At 47.7% G+C, this 18,903-nt stretch overlaps 1 protein-coding gene across 3 annotated transcripts in view; it reads right to left on the bottom strand.

The window, feature by feature from the left end:
• KCNIP3 (potassium voltage-gated channel interacting protein 3) overlaps positions 1-18,903 on the bottom strand; it is a 91,201-nt gene that overhangs the window by 17,978 nt on the left and 54,320 nt on the right. The gene's annotated exons all lie outside the window — the stretch shown is intronic.

Here is an 18,903-nt window from a genome sequence, read left to right on the forward strand (position 1 = left end):
ATTAGCCAGGTGTGGTGGCAGGCGCCCGTAATCCCAGCTACTTGGGAGGCTGAGGTAGGAGAATCGCTTGAACCTGGGAGGCGGAGGTTGCAGTGAGCCGAGATCGTGCCATTGCACCCCAGCCTGGGCAACAAGAGTAAGACTCCATCTCAAAAAAAAAAAAAAAAAGTTAGGTCACTTTTTTATATAAAGAAGTGAATGGATTTTGTAATTTCCTTTGGAATGCAAATTAGAATAAAAATCTTACACACAAATAAAAAAACAAAACTTAAAAAACAATACCATTTACAATTGCTCATCTCACAAATGAAATACTTAGGTATATATCTTGCAAAACATCTATATAATCCATATGCCAAAAACTACAAAATGCTGATGAAAGAAATCACGGAGGATTCAAATGACATAACTATGAAGAAACATAACTATGTTCATGGATTGAAAGACTCAGTGCTATAAAGATGCCAGTTATCTCCAAAATGATCTACAGATTTCATACAATTCCTACCAAAATCCCAGCAAGAGTTTTTTTGTACATACAGACAACATACTCTAAAATTTATCTAGAAAGACAGAGGAACTAGAATAGCTAAAATAATTTTGTGAAAGAATAAAGACTTTTTTTAAATTTTTATGTTATTTTACTATTTTTTTTTAAGACAGAGTTTGGCTCTGCCCCCCAGGCTGGAGTGCAGTGGCATGATCTCAGCTCACTGCAACCTCTGCCTACCGAGTTCAAGTGATTCTCATGCCTCAGTCTCCCAAGTAACTGGGACTACAGGCATGCACCACCACACCTGGCTAGTTTTTGTATTTTTAGTAGAGACAGGATTTCACCATGTGGACCAGGCTGGTCTCGAACTCCTGGCCTCAGGAGTTCCTGAGTGATCCGGCCACCTCAGCCTCCAAAAGTGCTGGGATTACAAAGATATTGTTAAACAAAAAGGTAAGCACAGACTGGGAGAAAATATTATCTTTGCAAACTGCATATCTGACAAAGGATATACAGAATATATAAAGAAGTCTCAAAACTCTGCAGTAAGAAATCAAAGAACTCAAATTAGTAAATGTCAAAAAATCTAATCAAACACTTCACTATAGAGGATACAAGGCTGGTAAATAAGCACAAGAAAGAGGATTAGCATCATTTTCCATTAAGGAAATACAAATTGAAACCTCAATGAAATACTGCTATATACCTATGAGAATTGCTTACATAACAAATACTGACAATGTCGGGCGTTTGCGGTGGGGGAATGCAGAGCGACGGGAAGCACTATATGTTGCTGGCAGGAGAGAGAAGTGGTACTGCCACGTTGGAAATCATCTTAGCACTTTCTTATAAAGAGGCTCTTCCCATAAGACCCAGCAATCCCATTTCTGGTTATTTACCCAAATGAAATGAAAGCTACTATATTCAACTTTAGGCAAATGTTTAGAGCAATTTTATTCAAAATTGCCCCAAACTGTATATAACCCAAATGCCCTCCAATTGGTGAGTGGATAAGCTGTGGTACATCACACAAGGAAAGATACTCAGCAACAATACGGAACAAACTCCTGACACACGCAAAACATGAATGAATCGCACATGCAATGACGTGAAAGAGTCCAGACTCCAGAGGCGATCATGTCTGACAACATTCATGGGATAGTCTGGAAAAGATAAAATGACAGAAAATTACAGGGAAAGAGAACAGATCAGTGGCTGCCTGGGGGCTGACTACCAAAGAGGTGACGTCATTGTTCTATATTGCCAGGTGCCCAGTGTGGTGGTGCGCGCCTGTAGTCCTACCACTCAGGAGGCTGAGGGGGAGGACTGCTTGAGCCCTGGAGTCCAAGGCTGCCGTGAGCTAGGATCACACTACTGCACTCCAGCCTGGGCGACAGAGACCTCACCTTCAAAAAGTAAGTAAATAAAAATAAAAATTAAATTAAGTTGTTCTAAATCTTGATTGTGGTAATGGTTACATGACTATGCATGTATCGAGATTCATAGAACTAGACAGACAAAAAGGTAAATTTTACATTAATTTAAATTAGAAAAAATTAGAATGCCTAGCTATGGGGAGGAGGGAAATGGGGGAGTAAAAGAGGAAAAACAAATGAGAGGCTATAAATGGGTCAAGGCTGATGATACCTCATGAACTACAGAGTAGGATTAACTTAATCCTCTTTCCCGAGGGCCAAGAAACAAAATAAGACAGAAACTCCAAACCTGCTGCTATTTCTTCCATTAAAAACAAGAAAACTCCTTGACCGTATTTACCCCTAAGCCTTTTTCTCACCTCCTGTAACTCCCTGCCTTCACTTCCTCTCCTCCTGTTTTCCCTCGAACTTACTCCACTCCAAGAAAGCTGCTCTTACAAGGATCGTGGATGATCTCCATGTGGTCAGTATTGTAATTTCGATTAAAAAATGACATAAGGGGCCAGGTGCGGTGGCTCATGCTTGTAATCCCAGCATTTTGGGAGGCCGAGGCGGGCGGATGACCTGAGGCCAGGAGTTCAAGACCAGCCTGGCCAACATGGCGAAACCCTGTCTCTACTAAAAATACAAAAATTATCTGGGCACAGTGGTGCACGCCTGTAATCCCAGCTACTTGGGAAGCTGAGGCAGGAGAATTGCTTGAACCCTGGAGGCGGAGGTTGCAGTGAGCTGAGATCGTGTCACCGTAATCCAGCCTGGGCAAGAGAGAGAGACGCCGTCTCAAAAAAAAAAAAAAAAAAAAAAAAAAGACATAAGGGCAAGGTGTTAATCCATTCTTGCATTGCTAGAAAGGAATACCTGAGACTAGGTAAATTTTTTTTTTGAGACAGGGTCTCACTCTCTTGTCCAGGCTGGAGTGCAGTGGTGCAATCACAGCTCACTGCAGCCTTCCAGGCTCAGGTGTTCCTCCCACCTCAGCCTCTCAAGTAGCTGAGACTACAGGCACACACCACTATAACCAGCTAATTTTTTGTATTTATAATAGAGACAGGGTTTTGTCATGTTGCCCAGGCTGGTCTCAAACTCCTGGGCTCAAGTGATCCTCAAGACTGCATTATTTATAAAGAAAAGAGGTTTATTTCACTTGTGGTTCTGCAGGATGTACACAAAGCACAGTGCTGGCATCTGCTTCTGTTGAGGGCCTCAGGAAGCTTCCAATCATGGTGGAGGGTGAAGAGGGAGCAAGCAGGTCACGTGGCAATAGTGGAAGCAAGAGACACAAGGGAGGAGGTGCCAGGCTCTTTAATGTATTATATAAATTGTATAAAAGTCAGATTTCACATGAACTCAGGGAGAGAACTCACTCATTACCATGAGCATGGTGCTAGGCCATTCAGGAGGGATCTGCGCCCGTGATCCAATACTTCCCACTTGTCCCCACCTCCAACACTGGGGATTCATTTCAACATGAGATGTGGGGGGGACAAACATCCAAACCATATCAGAAAATGCAACAGTGAGAGTGAACAATGTATGCCTAATGCCACTTTTGAACACAGATGCAAAACCCTAAACCAAATGTTAGCTAAACGAAGCCAATGGCATTTTTTTAAGTACATCATGATCAAGAAGATTTTATCTGGAAGAACATAAAGAGGAAAAATCACATGAAAATCTTAATGCAGAAAGGGCATTTGATAAGCTTTCATGTCTATTTATAATTAAAATAAACGACAACCAAAAAAAACTCTCAGCAAACCAGGAGTCAAAGGGAAGTTCTTTAACGTGATTTGCTTATATTTGCAAATCACATCTTTACAAAAAAAACGACAGAAAATATTGGATTTAATGGCAAAAGCTTAGACACATTCTCTTTAATATTTGGGACAAGTGTGGCCACAGTCCCCACTAATCAAGGTCCTGCCAATGCTCTTAGGAAATTTAGAAAAGAAATAAATAGTGTATGAATTGGGAAGTAAAGGATAAAATTAACAGTATTTAGATGATATGGTCCCTAGAGGGACTAAAAGAATCAACAGACAGGAGAGTTCAGTAAGGTTGCCAGATACAAGATTAATCAATACAAAAATCAATGGCAGTTCTCTACACCAGTAATAACCATCTAGAAAATATAATTAAAAATACCAAAATAAACGCTCACAATAGCAATAAAACTAAAGAGTATCTCTAAGTAGTAATAAAAACTCAAAGGACCTCTACATGGAAAGATATTCTGAATACATGAGGCATTCCATCTTATGGCCACATATTAATGTCATTTCTCCCCAAAGTAATCTGTAAGTAAATTCAATGCAATTCCAATAAAAAATCCAGTTGGATTTTTTTTGGAAAGCTTGATAAACATACGCTGAAATGTATATGGAGAAATAAACAATTCATAAAAACCTAAAAAGAAAGAATAACAAGGGAGGAGTTTCTCTCAGACACTAGTACATGTTGTATAGTCATTGTAATAAAAATTGTGTGGTTGGTACAAGAACAGACAAACGTACCAATAAACAGACCAGAGAGCTAAAAAAAGAGACTGAGGTGTAGGAGGGATTTCATGAAAGCTATGGGAAAAAAGGTCAGAGTGTTTAGTAGATGGTGTTAGGAAAACTGGATCACCATATAAAGAAAACAAATCTAGATTCCTTCCATATCCCACATGCAAATGTAGGTTCCAGGTGCATTAGAGACCCCAGTGTGAACGGTAAATGATAGAGCTATAATAAAATGTAAAAGAGCCTCCTGTTAACCTAAGATTGTGGACAGATTTCTTAAAACCCCAAAAGCTCAAACCACAAGGAAAAAAAAGGATGAATCTGATTACATCAAAATTAAAGATTTCTGTTCAACAAAGGTCAGAGTGAGACACTCAATGGAATAAAGAAGATAGCGTAGAGTGTTCACAAATGATGAAAGAGGAATTTCTAGAGCAGGTATCAGCAGAAAGGGAAACCAGAAAGATGGATACAAACCCAAAAGATGGCTCAATTTCAGCAATAAACAGGAACATGTAAATTAGCATGAGAACACAGTACCTCCTAGATTGCTAAGAAATAATCATAATGAAAAAATAAGTTTTGGCAAATATGTAGATCAATGGTAATTCTGAAACACTCTAGTGCAGGGGTCCTCAACTCCCTGGGCAGAGGACCAGTACTAGTCAGTGGTCTGTTAGGAATTGGGCTGCACAGCAGGAGGTGGGCGGCAGGTGAGCAAGTGAAGCTTCATCTGTATCTACAGCTGGTCCCCACTGCTCACATTCCTGCCTGAGCTTCACCTCCTGTCAGATGAGCAGCAGCATTAAATTCTCATAGGAGCGCAAACCCTACTGTGAACTGTGCATGCAAGGGGTCTAGGTTGCACACGCCCCTTATGGGAATTTAACTAATGCCTGATGCCCACTAACATCCCCTCCCCCAGCATCATCCGTGGAAAAACTGTCTTCCACAAAACCAGTCCCTGTTGCCTAAAAGGCTGGGGACCACAGCTCTAGTGAATGTGGGAACTGGTACAAACACTGTGGAAATCTATTTGCAATTTTCATAGTAATTATGTATTATATAAACTGTATAAAATTAACACTTTGTATAAAATCAACACTGGGCCTAGGGCCCAGGAATCATCTCCTAGTATACATGCTAAATCCAAGTGCCCAGGAGACATGTACAAGAATAGCCATTGGCGCACTCTTTACAATAATGGCTTGAATCAACCAAACGTCCACTCACAACAGAGCAGACAAATATACTGTGGTCTAGGCCAGGCTAGGTGGCTCACACCTGTAATACCAGCACTTTGGGAGGCCGAAGCAGGAGGATCGCTTGAGCCCAGGAGTTTGAGACCAGCCTGAGCAACATGGCGAAACCCTATCTCTATTAAAAATACAAAAATTAGCTGGGTGTGGTGGTATGTGTCTGTGGTCCCAGCTACTCAGGTGGCTGAGGTGGGAGGATTGCTTGAGCTGTGGAGGCAAAAGGCGGCAGTGAGCCAATGGTCACACGACTGCACTCCAGCCTGGGTGACACAGTGAGACACTGTCTCAAAAAATAAATAAATAAAAATGAAAAAATAAAAGATATATATTATGGTGTATGCACCTGATGAAATATTACACAGCAGTGAAAAAATGAGTGAACTATATTAACACACAGCAAGTTACATATTGCTGAATGAAAAACCAGTCCTAGGAAACCAGTAGAAGTCCATTTTTCATAAAATTCAAAGCCAAGAACAACTGAATCCTATATATGTAGGTAAGATAAGAGATAAAATCATAAGAACAAAAATCAAGGAATGACACACACAGATCTGGCTATGGGAACCTACGCGGGGGTTTACTGGTGTTCAGTATGTTATTCTTTATAAATCACATATCAAATATATGTTTATTAGAGGTTAATTGAATTGGTTACAATTTCATTTTCCCAGAGCAAGAGAAAATGAGAGCGCGCGGGGTGAAGTGGATGCGTGAACAGACACCTCTGGTCTGGATTAAACCCTGGATGCTTGGACCAAAAAAAAGCAGACAGCAATCCCAGGAGAAAGGGTCAGAGAATGTGAAAGGGCAACTGACAGAGGGGGAAGCTGGGAAGGCCAGCAGGCACACACACAGAGGTATTCAAAATCATTAGTATGGAAAATGCACGAGAACAATGAGAAAAAAATGTTACTCATTTAACTTTCCAAACCTGAAAGTTACTTGAAGTTTAGCCTTGGTCAAGGATGTGGGCAGCTTCTCCCCTGAGTTCTGGGCTCACTTGCGTCCTTGCCATCTGCATTGGATGTCGGGGAGGTTTCTAAGCGGACATATCCCAAGTGAGCTCCTGAGCTTCCCCCTAAACCTGCTCCACCCACAGCTTTCCCCCTCAGTTGATGCAACTCTATCTTGCCAGAGCTCCGCAGGGGCACACATTCAACCCATGTGCAAATCCTGCCAGCTCTACTTTCCACATAGGTTCTGCCTCTGATCCCTACTCTCACCTCCCCTCCCTCCACCCAGGCCCAAGGCTTCTACTCTGGACCGGGTTAGTCTATTCTTCAAATAGTGCCAGAGGAAGCTGTTGTAAACATATCTCATACGCCTCTGCTCAACAACCTCCCCCAAGCTCTCAGTATAATATTCAAAGTCCTTAGATGGCTGATAAGTGTCCCCAGTCCCCCAGCTCTGACCTCATCTCCCATGTCTCTCTCTTCACTGCCTCCACCTTAGCCATGTGGGTGCCCCTCAAACCTACCAGGCACGCTCTCCCTGTAGGGCCCCCCTATTGCTGGCCTCTGCTCAAATGTCACTTCCTCCTCAGAGGGACACTTCTATTTCTCTCTATCCTCATCTGTTTCTCTCTTCATTTGGCTATCGCTCCCTGGCATATGCAGATTTCTGTTTACTATTGCTATGGATTGAACTGTGTCCCCTCAAATTCATCATTGAAGTCTTAACCCCCAGTGTGACTGTGACTGCATTTGGAGATAGGGTCCTTAGGAGGTAACCAAGGTTACGTGGGGTCACAGGGTTGGGCCCTTATCCCATAAGATTGGTAGCCTTATATGAAGAGTAAGAGAGGTCAGGTGTGGTTGCTCATGCCTGTAATCCCAGCACTTTGGCAGGCCGAGGTGGATGGATCACCTGAGGTCAGGAGTTCGAGACCAGCCTGACCAACATGGAGAAACCCCATCTCTACTAAAAATACAAAATTAGCCGGGCATGGTGGTGCATGCCTGTAATCCCAGCTACTTGGGAGGCTGAGGCAGGAGAATCACTTGAACCCAGGAGGCGGAGCTTGTAGTGAGCTGAGATCACACCACTGCGCTCCAGCCTGGGCGACAGAGCAAGACTCCATCTCAAAAAAAAAAAAAAAAGAAAAAAAAAAAGAGTAAGAGAGACAGCTATGTCTGCCTCCACGTGCATGCAGCAAAAAGCCACATGAAGACAGAGCAAGAAGGCAGCCGTCAGCACACCAGGAAGAGAGCCCTCACCAGAAACTGACCTGCTGGCACCCTCTTCTCAGACTTTCTTTCCAGAGCTGGGAGAAAATACATTTCTGTTGTTTAAGTCCTTCGTCTGTATTATTTCGTTATGGCAGCTGGAGAAGACTAAGACACCTGGTATACTGTTGGGTCTCTCCCTCTACAGGGTGACCGTAGCAGGGATTCAGGTCTCCTTGCTGCCGTACCCAGCCCTGGAACAGTGCCTGTGCATGGGAGGTGCTCTGGAACGCACGCTGGGTAGGATCCTCCCAGCTATGTTTCCTTGGGTGAGTTAACGGAGTACTGGCGTGGGCTTTAATTTTAATGTCTCTAGGCAGAGCCTGCCTCCTGCAGATTGTCCCAGGCCCCAGCATCCCCTGATGTTTACATCTGTTGGGCACAGAGTGGGCAGGAGAATCAGAGAAAAAGAGATAATATTCCAAGACTCAGGTCCAGTGACAGCAGGTGAACTGGGGCATGGAGTCTAAGGTGAGCTGAGGCACATGTGGGCACGAGAGCCATCGAAGGGCCCAAAGCAGAGAAAGGGTTGTCTGACTTCCACTCCAGAATGGTCACTCTGGCCACAGGGTGTCACAGTGACGTGAAGAGAATAGAGTGAAGGGAACTGGTGGGAGGTGTCAGGAATGAAGAAGCCAGAGTTTCTAGCTGCTGACTTGACCAGGGTGGGGCAGGCAGAGTCCAGAATGACTCTGCATTTCTAACCTGGGAAACAGGGTGACTGCTGGTGTCATCCACCAAGACATGGAAGTTAAAATTACCCGGAAATGGAAGATAAGGCAAGAAGACGGCTGCATGGCTTTTCAACGTAACATTAGAGCACTGTCTATAGGAAACCTGGGCTTTTTACTATTGATCAGGGCTCCAGCTCTGTGTGTTTAGATGTTAACTTGTAGAAGACTGCTCAGGGCAAAATTGTAATGCCAACGAACTCAGCCATTTCCCTTTCTACCTCTCCCCCAGTGTGGCTCTCCTCCTCCTTCTCCAGGGGCTAGTCCTGGGCCACCTCCTCCCCATCAAAGTCTCCATTTGCTGTGGTTTGAATGTTTGTCCCCTCCAAAACTCATGTTGAAATTTAGTCACCACTGTGACAGTATTAAGAGGTGGAACCTGTAAGAAGTGTTTAGGCCATGAGGGCCCCACCCTCACGAATGGACTAACAACATTATCACAGTAGCGGCTTTGCCCCCTCTTTCTCTCTCTCTCTCTCTCTCTCTCTCTCTGTCTGTTCTTCACCATGGAATGATGATTCAGTAAGAAGGCCATCCCCAGATGCCGAGCCCTCAGCCTTGGACTTCCCAGCCTCCAGAACTGTGAGCCAATACATATCTGTTCATTATAAATTACCCTGTTTGTGGTATTCTGCACAAAACAGCCTAAGACAGAAAACTGGTACTGAGAGTGGGTGTTGTTATAACAAATACTTAAAAATGTGAAAGTGGCTTTGGAACTGGGTAGTGAGTAGAGGCTGGAAGAGTCTGGATGAGCAGACTAGAAAAAAGCCTGTCACCATGAACAGAATATTAAGGGCTCAGAAGATGAGAAGAGCTGTAGGAAAAGTCTGAAACTTCCTGGAGATTAAAATGGCTGTCATCAGAATGTTGGCAGAAATATGGATGGTGATGAGGTCTCAGAGGGAATTGAGGAATAAGGTATTGGAAACTGGCGGAAAGCCCATCCTTATAGTGACAAGGAACTTGGCTGAATTGTGTCCACACCCAGTGGCTTTATGTTTATGGAAGGCATAATTTTTTTTTTTTTTTTTGAGATGGAGTCTCACACTGTCAACCAGGCTGGAGTATGGAAGGCAGAATTTAAGAGTGATGAACCGGGATACTCAGCAGAAGAAATTTCTAAGCAAAATATTGAAGGTGCTGTGTGGTTTCTTTTAATATCATATAGTAAAATGAAAGAAGAAAGAAATGATTTAAAGACAGAACTTATCATGAAGGCATTTCAGGATATTCCAGGCTGCCCCTCTCATCACAGGCCCAGAGCTCTAGGAGGGGAGAATGGTTTTAGGGGATGGGCCAAGGGCCCCCTCCAAGGACCTGCTGCCCTGGACTGCCTTTGGGACTCTGCTCCTCACATTCCACCACAGTGCTCCTAGGCTGCCCCAGCTGTGGCTCAAGTGGGCCTGGGTATGGCTCAGGCCACGGCTCCAGAGGGCAAGCAGTAAGCCTTGGCAGCATCCATGTGGTACTAATTCTGCAGGCACAGAGTTCAAGAGCAGTGGAGGCGTGGCTGCCTCTGCCTGGATTTCAAAGGCTGGATCAGCCTGAGGGTCCAGGCAGAGACCTGCTGCAGAGGGAGAGCCACTCCAGAGAGTCCTTGCTAGGACAATGCCCTGTGGAGCCACAGGGGCTGGGCTGCCCTTGAGACTGCAGAGCTACCAACCTGACCGGCTAGCAACATCAACCTGGGAGAGCTGCTGTGGCTGTCGAGCCCACCAAAGCCATGGGGGTGGGGCTGCCCAGGGCCCCAGTGTGTCCAGGAGGTGGGATGTGGAGTCAAGGAACATTATTCCCGAGTCTGAAGATTTAATGTTGCTCTTCATGGTTGGTTTTGGACGTACTTGGGACCAGTTACCCCCTTTTTTCTTGCTGGTTTCTCCCTGAATGGAAATGTCTATCCCACAACTGTCTCACCATTGTATTCTGGAAGCATGTAACTTGTTTAATTTCACAGGCTCACAGCTGGAGAGGAATTTGCCTCAGGATGAATCATACCTTGAGTCTCACCCATATCTGATTTAGATGAGACTCTGGGCTTGTGAGTTGCTGCTAGAATGAGCTAAGACCTTTGGGGGCTATCGGGATGGAATGAATATATTTTGTATGTGAGAAGGACATGAATTTTGCGGGGGTGGGCCGGGCAGAATGCTATGGTTTGAATGTTTGTCCCCTCCAAAACTCATGTTGAAATTTAGTTGCCACTTCAACAGTATTAAGAGATGGGATCTTTTTTAAAAAAAAAAATTTGTTTGGTTTTTGAGAGGGTGGTCTGACTGTGTTGCCCAGGCAGGTCTCCAACTCCTAAGCTCAAGTGATCCTCCTACCTCAGCCTTCCACGTAGCTAGGACTACAGGTGCACACCATCATGCTTGGCAAGAGGTGGGACCTTTAAGAAATGTTTAGTTTACGAGGGCTCTGCCCTCATGAATGAACTAATGCCCTTATTGCAGAAGTGGGTTTGTTACCATGAGAGTAGGTTTGCCCCTCTTACTCTCTCTTGCTCCCTGTGCCCTTCAGCCATGTGATGCTTTCCACCATGTTATGACACAGCAAGAAGGCCCTCGCCAGATGCCAGCCCCTCAATCTTATACTTCCCAGCTTCCAGAACTGTAAACCAATACATTTCTGTACAATACAATTACCCACTCTGTGGTATTCTGTTATAGCAGCAGAAAACAGGCTAATACACCGTTGATAGCCAGAGGGGCTGCAATCAAGTTTGAATTCCTCTATCCAACAAGCATTTTGCCAAAGGAGTAAAAGCATGAGGGCTTTTTGATGTTTAAAAGTTGTACAGCAGCCTGACAGACTACAAGCCAGGCTTTCTTCCCAGTGTGTAAAAGTCTCAGTTCAGGTCCTGTCCTATACCCCATGTAGTCCTCTCTGTGCAAAAGCTCAGCAAAGTGGCTCCAAATCTTTAATTCACTAAGCTGAAATGCATCAGGTACTGGGAAAGAGGCAATTTTGGCCACCCCATGGGTGAAGCCTGTGAAACCTCTCTGAGCTGCACCAGTACCTCTGCAAAGCCCCTCACAGGCCTCCTGCAGCTTGCCACATAGGAGAGAAGCAGAAGCAATGGAAGATACTCTAAAAACCTCTCGAGCCTATGTCCCCTGCCAGCTGTCACCCATCCTGTTCCCCTTTGTGGCAAAACTCCGAAGAGGTGCCATGCTCCCCAGCTCCCATCCCTCCTGAACACACTCCATTCAGATGCTCCCCCCACCAGTACTCCCCAAAGTACTGGTCAAGGTCCCCTTGGTGCACTGCAGCACATTCATGTCCCTGTGTGACACTGTGCCCAGCCTGTGCCTGACACACACAGAAGACAGGGGTGGACACAGCTGGCTCAGACAACAGCCAGCCAGTTCCAGCTCCAGCCACAGCAAGGTGAGGCCAGCAAGGCAGGGCACCAGGCTGGGGTGTGACTGGATCTGATATTTCCAAAAATACACATGTGGTCACCAAGGGGAACACTCATGGCCTTCCTGACATAGACACTGCATTTCAATACTAATTTAATTTAATGATGGGAAGCCCCAGAATTCCTGCAGTCCTGGGTCCACTGAGAGCCTTGGTGTGGCCCTGCACTCATGACTTCACATCATACCCTCCTTAGTGACTGTGCACTGGGCAGGAAGGCTGCCTAATCCCCATAAGGCCTGTGGGGACCAGAGAAGAAAGCAGTCCTAACCACCGCCCCAGGGGTCCGGCCTCTAGAGGACCGGAGCTCAGCTCCTCAGAGGCGCAGTTAGCCCTGGAATTGCTCATTGGTGCCTCTGGCTGACAGTCCATGAGGGCTTGGGGAAGAGGGAGGCAGGGCATCCAGCACACCATGAAATGGGGCTCCCTGCCCCTGCCCCGGGCCGGGGATCTCAGCCTTCACTTAGGCTCTGCTGCTCTCCTAAACCATAGGGTCCCACAGAAGGTCCAGGAACTGTCATGGGGTGAAGGGAGGCCTTTGGGGCAAGAATCCCTTTGAATCTGAGCTGAGCTGTCCCTTTTATCCATCAAGGGGCACTGGACTTGTAAGACTTATTGGAAAGTCTGTGGTGAGACTGCTGTGATGCTACCACCTGTGTCTAGGTATGTGACAGTAGAGCCGCTGACCTGGGGAGGGAGGGGCCTTGCCCAGGTTCCCAGCCTAGAGCAACATCAAGCATCCGGCTCCAGCCCACACTGTCTCCTGCAGAGGCCACCCATGCCAGCGAGCCCAGCCCAGCAGTCCCCAGGCCAGCAGCCTCTGGGCTCTTGACCCTACAGGGCACAGGATGAAGAAAGCCCAACACTACCAAATGTGGGCCACGTGCATCTTCCCTTCCCACTAACTCCTAGGGCACAGGTAGTGATATGTAGCTGTGGGGGAATGTTGCCTGGGTCATTTCGGACAAGAAGTAAGGCGAATGTACACTCCGAAAGTGCCTCCTCCTAGGCATCACGCTACCTGACTTCAAACTGTACTACAAGGCTACAGTAACCAAAACAGCATGGTACTGGGACCAAAACAGATATATAGACCAATGGAACAGAACAGAGGCCTCAGAAATAACACCACACATCTACAACCATCTGGTCTTTGACAAACCTGACAAAAACAAGAAATGGGGAAAGGATTCCCTATTTAATAAATGGTGCTGGGAAAACCGGCTAGCCGTATGTAGAAAGGTGAAACTGGATCTCTTCCTTACACCTTATACAAAAATTAATTCAAGATGGATTAAAGACTTAAATGTTAGACCTAAAACCATAAAAACCCTAGAAGAAAACCTAGGCAATACCATTCAGGACATAGGCATGGGCGAGGACTTCATGACTAAAACACCAAAAGCAATAGCAACAAAAGTCAAAATAGACAAATGGGATCGAAGTAAACTAAAGAGCTTCTGCATGACGAAATAAACTACCATCAGAGTGAACAGGCAACCTACAGAATGGGAGAAATTTTTTGCAATCTACCCATCTGACAAAGGGCTGATATCCAGAATCTACAAAGAACTTAAACAAATTTACAAGAAAAAAAACAAACAACCCCATCAAAAAGTGGGCAAAGGATATGAACAGACACTTCTCAAAAGAAGACATTTATGCAGCCAACAGACACATGAAAAAATGCTCATCATCACTGGCCATCAGAGAAATGCAAATCAATACCACAATGAGATACCATCTCATGCCAGTTAGAATGGCAATCATTAAAAAGTCAGGAAACAACAGATGCTGGAGAGGATGTGGAGAAATAGGAACACCTTTACACTGTTGGTAGGAGTGTAAATTAGTTCAACCATTGTGGAAGACAGTGTGGCGATTCCTCAGGGATCTGGAACTAGAATTACCATTTGACCCAGCAATCCCATTACTGGGTATATACCCAAAGGATTATAAATCATGCTGCTATAAAGACACATGCACACGTATGTTTATTGCTGCACTACTCACAATAGCAAAGACTTGGAACCAACCCAAATGTCCATCAATGATAGACTGGATTAAGAAAATGTGGCACATATACACCACGGAATACTATGCAGCCATAAAAAGGACGAGTTCATGTCCTTTGCAAGGACATGGATGAAGCTGGAAACCATCGTTCTCAGCAAACTATCACAAGGACAGAAAACCAAACACCACATGTTCTCACTCACAGGTGGGAATTGAACAATGAGATCACTTGGATACAGGGTGGGGAACATCACATACCAGGGACTGTTGGAGGCTGGGAGGCTGGGGGAGGGATAGCATTAGGAGAAATACCTAATGTAAATGATGAGTTGATGAGTGCAGCAAACCAACATGACACATGTATACCTATTTATCAAACCCGCACGTTGTGCACATGTACCCTAGAGCTTAAAGTATAATAATAATAATAATTTAAAAAGAAAGAAAGCGCCTCCTCCGTGCTGGACACTGCCTTACAAGCTCTGTGCACACTCACACAGGCAGTCTCCACAACAGCTCAGGGCAGTGGGTCCTCTCACTGTGGACTTGGACCAGGGCAGCTGCCTCCACTTTGGGCTCCTGACACCTGTCCTGTAAGAGGCTGGCACACACACGACCATCTCCGGTGGTCCCTAAGGCCCTGCAGTTGTAGATGCATTCAGGGCAGGTGTGCCGGTGTTCAGAAAGGTCCTGGCTCTGCTGGTCCCCGGCCCTCAGTTTCCTCGTCGATGAAACGAGCCTGCTGATGAGGACAAGATTGGGATATGCATAAAGTGCCCCCAAAGACAGAGCACTCTCTCTCTAGAGGTTGGTTCCTATCACTGTCAACAGCATCCCAGATCTGGAAAGCCTGCTCAAGGAGCTGCACGAGACCTGAGGGACTGGCAGTTTACAAAGGGCAGCAGGCCCAGCCAGGGAACAGGGCACCCAGCACACCCACAGCATCACCACTGGCCCCAGCAAAGGTGGGAGAGGGTGTTGGGGGGAAGGAGAGCAAGAGAATCAGCAGGAAGGATCACAATGGCCCCTTGGGCCTGCTCCAAGCCAAGAGGTAGCTGCAGACCCAACAGGCCCCAAGGTGACCTTTGTAAGACCAGGCCCCTGGTGGTCCCCTCGACCCCGCAGTTAGAGACGCTTTCAGGGCAGGTGCGCAGAGGGAATGTACAGAGTGTTTGGGTTCACCTCCCAGAAGGGAGGAGCAAGGGCAGTGGGCCAGACCCTGCACATCCTGGTTCTAGGCATTCTCCTCTTCCCCATCACACCTCACACCTCTGCTGTCCCCAGGCCCACAACCCAGTCTCGCTGCCTCCGCCCCAGCCAGAGGGACCCTCCCTGCAGAGGGCACCGTCCCAGAGCTACTGTAAAGGTAGGGCCAAGACTCCATGTTACCTGTGCTGCCTGGCATAAAATGCGTGTCCAATAAGTGCATGCTATGGTGGCATATAACTTACATTTACTAAACAGCTGCTGCTTGCCAGGCAGTGTTGGGCATACTGTGAGGCCCTAAGTGTAGAGACACACACCCCTGCTGCTCTGAGAGAGCCCACGGCAGGGCGGGACAGGAACACAGAAAATCTGAGGACAGTGTTATCTAACACAACCTGAGGGGGCAGGGAGAGGGCAGGGTCCGGGAGAGTTCCCAGGGGAGACGGTACCTCTGCTCCCCAGCCCTCACTTATAGGTGAGGAAACCACTCAGACAGAAGTGACTTGTCCACGTGAAGTGGCACTCCCAGCCCTCGGCCAGCACTCCTCCAGCGTCCTCCACTTCTGTGCTACTGATATGGGGTCAGATATCTCTCTGTGCTGGGGCCGTCCTGTGCACTGCAGGATGGTGAGCAGCACCCCTGGCCTGTAACCCCCAGATTCCAGTAGCACCTCCCCAGCTGTGACAGGCAAAAATGTCTCTCGACGTTGCCAAATGTCCCTGCGGGGTAAAACTGCCCTTGGTTGAGAGCCGCATGGAAATCTGAGCCAAGCTAAGAGAAGCAGTGGCCAAAGCCGAGACTCATGCCCGGCTTTGTGACCAGATGTGGTCACAAAGCTCCGGGTCGGGGCTGCATCAGTCTCGCAACAGCACCCAGGCTCGCCCGCCTGCATCCACTTCTGTTTGCCCTCCCGTTCTGAATTTCCGAGATCCAAGTTCCTCTTTCAACTTTTCTGAAGTGTTTTTGGCTCAGCACCCCCTCTGGCTAAAGTGGATACTGGGAGGTATTATTATCCCCATTCTACAGATGAGGAAGGTGAAGCTCAAGGAGGTTAAACGTAGAGAAGTCACCTGGTAAGCAGGTGGCCAAACCAGGCTGGAATGGAGGGAAACCCAGTGTGCTAGACCAGGCAGGGCCTGTGGGTCGGGATGCCCGGCTCCAGCCCAATGCTGGCTGCCTCCCACTCTGGCCTCTGAATCCGATCTGATCCCAGAAGGCCCTTCATGGGGGAGCTGAACTGGACCACAGGGCCGCATCCGGTGAGGGCCTGGTGTCAGCTGCTCTTCCTCTGGGATCAGTTCTGTGTGGAGTGCTGGGGGAGGCCCCCACCCAGGTTCTCTGCATGGAAAGCATCTCTTTCTCTTCCCAGGGCCTTGCCTCCTGTACAGTCTTGGCAACTCACTCACTTTGTGCATAGGGCTCAATCCTCCCACTAGGAGACGAATCCAATCCTGCCCAGCTGGGAGGCCCTTACAGCCCCCACCCCAACAGACACTCTCAGTGTTTGCTCACTAACCCATACAGCTAATGGTGGGACTATAGGCATTGGGACAGAGTGCCAGGTTTAGGGGGCAGATGCTTGGGAACCCCCAAATCACTGAAGCAACAACCTGACAGGCTGCACACCCTCTTCAGCCATGGACCGGAGGCCTCCTGCAGGGCGACCAGGCTGTTATCAACTCCACAAGGAAAGCATCTGGCCTTCCTGTCTCCCTCCTGGACATGTCTGGTCGCCAGTTGTGATGACCAGGGGAGGTCTGGCATTGCCAGTGGGTCAGGGCCCTGGCTGGCCCCCTGGCCAGCCCCTAAGTGGCAACAGGATGTCCCTGAACTGGAAGGCAGGGGAGGCAGGGCTCGGGGGAAAGGCAAGGGAGGGAGGTCAAGGGGAAAAGGTAGGGGAGGGAGGGCAGGGGAAGTTTACAGGCCACTGGCAAATGTGGGGACATGGCACTGTGAGACTCCTTCGAGAGCTAGGGAGGGACAGAGGGCTGGAGAGGGAGGGCTGGGGGGAAGGCTGGTCAGGAAGCATGGAGATTCCAGGATGGGCTGCTAAGTCCGGTGCTGGGTCTTGTCCTCAGGTGACCTGGAGCCTGGATATTCAGGGTCCACAACCAGCTTGTCAGCAGCCTCTGACCCCGGGGCCACTCCCTCCCTCCCCTGGCTATTCCTCCTCCCCTGTCCTCCAGGACACAGCTCTCCAGTGTTCCTGACCCTGCTCTTTCTCCCTGACCTGCTAACAAATGCTGGAGGGCCCCAGGGTTGGGCCCTTGAATCTGGTCCCCTTTCTGTCCTACCCACTTCTTGTTTGTTTTGAGTCTTGCTCTGTTGCCCAGGCTGGAGTGCAGTGGCGTGATCTTGGCAAACTGCAATCTGGGTTCAAGTGATTCTCTTGCCTCAGCCTCCCAAGTAGCTGAAATTACAGGCACCCACCACTATGACCAGCTAATTTTTGTATTTTTAGTACAGACGGGGTTTCACCATGTTGGCCAGGCTGGTCTTGAACTCCTGACCTCAAGTGATCTGCCCACCTTGGCCTCCCAAAGTGCTGGGATTTTAGGCCTGATCCACCGCACCTGGCCTGTCCTACCCACTTCTCTGGTGATTCCCCCAGTCTCACAGTGCTATATCCCTACATTTGCCAGTGGCCTGTAAACTTTCTCAGCCAGACTACTCCCATAAATTCCTGACACGTACATCCCAACACCTCCTTCATGGCTCCACTTGGATCTTTTTTTTTTTTTTTTTTTTTGTAGAGACAGGGTCTTGCTATGTTGATGAGGTTGGTCTGGAACTCCTGGCCTCCCGTGACCCTCCCACATCAGCCTCTCAAAGTGCTGGGATTACAGGCATGAGCCAGGGCAGTCCCTGCAGACCTCTGAGCCACAGAGCTATACGATAGTAAATTTGTTTTGGTTTCAGGCATGACATCTGCGGGAATCTGTCACAGCAGTGATAGAAAATTAATACATCCCAAACTTACCAGGTCCAAATGGAGCTGCTGAGCTTCCCACAAACCTGCACCCCACCCCAGGCTTCCCCATCTCAATAGATGGCCGCTGTACCTTCTAGGTGCTCAGGCCAATCTTCCAGACTCCTCCCTTCCTCTCATGCCCCACTGCAAACCAACAGCTCTCCCCGGGAAATGCATCTGGAACTGGTGACTTCCCCCAACCCCAATGCTGTCTCCCTCCTGAATGGCTGCAAATGCCTCTTGTAGGATCTGCTTCCCCTGGTGCCTTGCACCCCAAGTCTGCTCTCAACACAGCAGCCAGCGGGACCCTGCGGAAATGCAAAGCCACTTCACTCCTCTTCTCAGAAACTTCTGATGGCTCCGGGTTTCTCCCACAGTGAAAGCCAATGTCCTTGTGGAGGTCCATCCCTGGCCAGAGCAGTAGTCTTCAGGCTTGAGTATGTCCCCAGCACCTGGAGCTAGGGAAGAGAGAAGCTGCTGGGCCCAAGCCCAGACTTTCTGAGCCCACAGGTTTGGGGTAGGGGCCTGAAGATGCATTTCTACCAAGCTCCTGGGCTGCTGCTGCTGCTGCTGTTGACCCAGAGCACACGTTGAGAGCCCCTGTCCTCAAAGGCCTTGCACCTGAACTCCCAACT

The sequence above is a fragment of the Symphalangus syndactylus genome, chromosome 14 (genome assembly GCF_028878055.3).
Source record: "Symphalangus syndactylus isolate Jambi chromosome 14, NHGRI_mSymSyn1-v2.1_pri, whole genome shotgun sequence".
Taxonomy (NCBI): Eukaryota; Metazoa; Chordata; class Mammalia; order Primates; family Hylobatidae; genus Symphalangus; species Symphalangus syndactylus.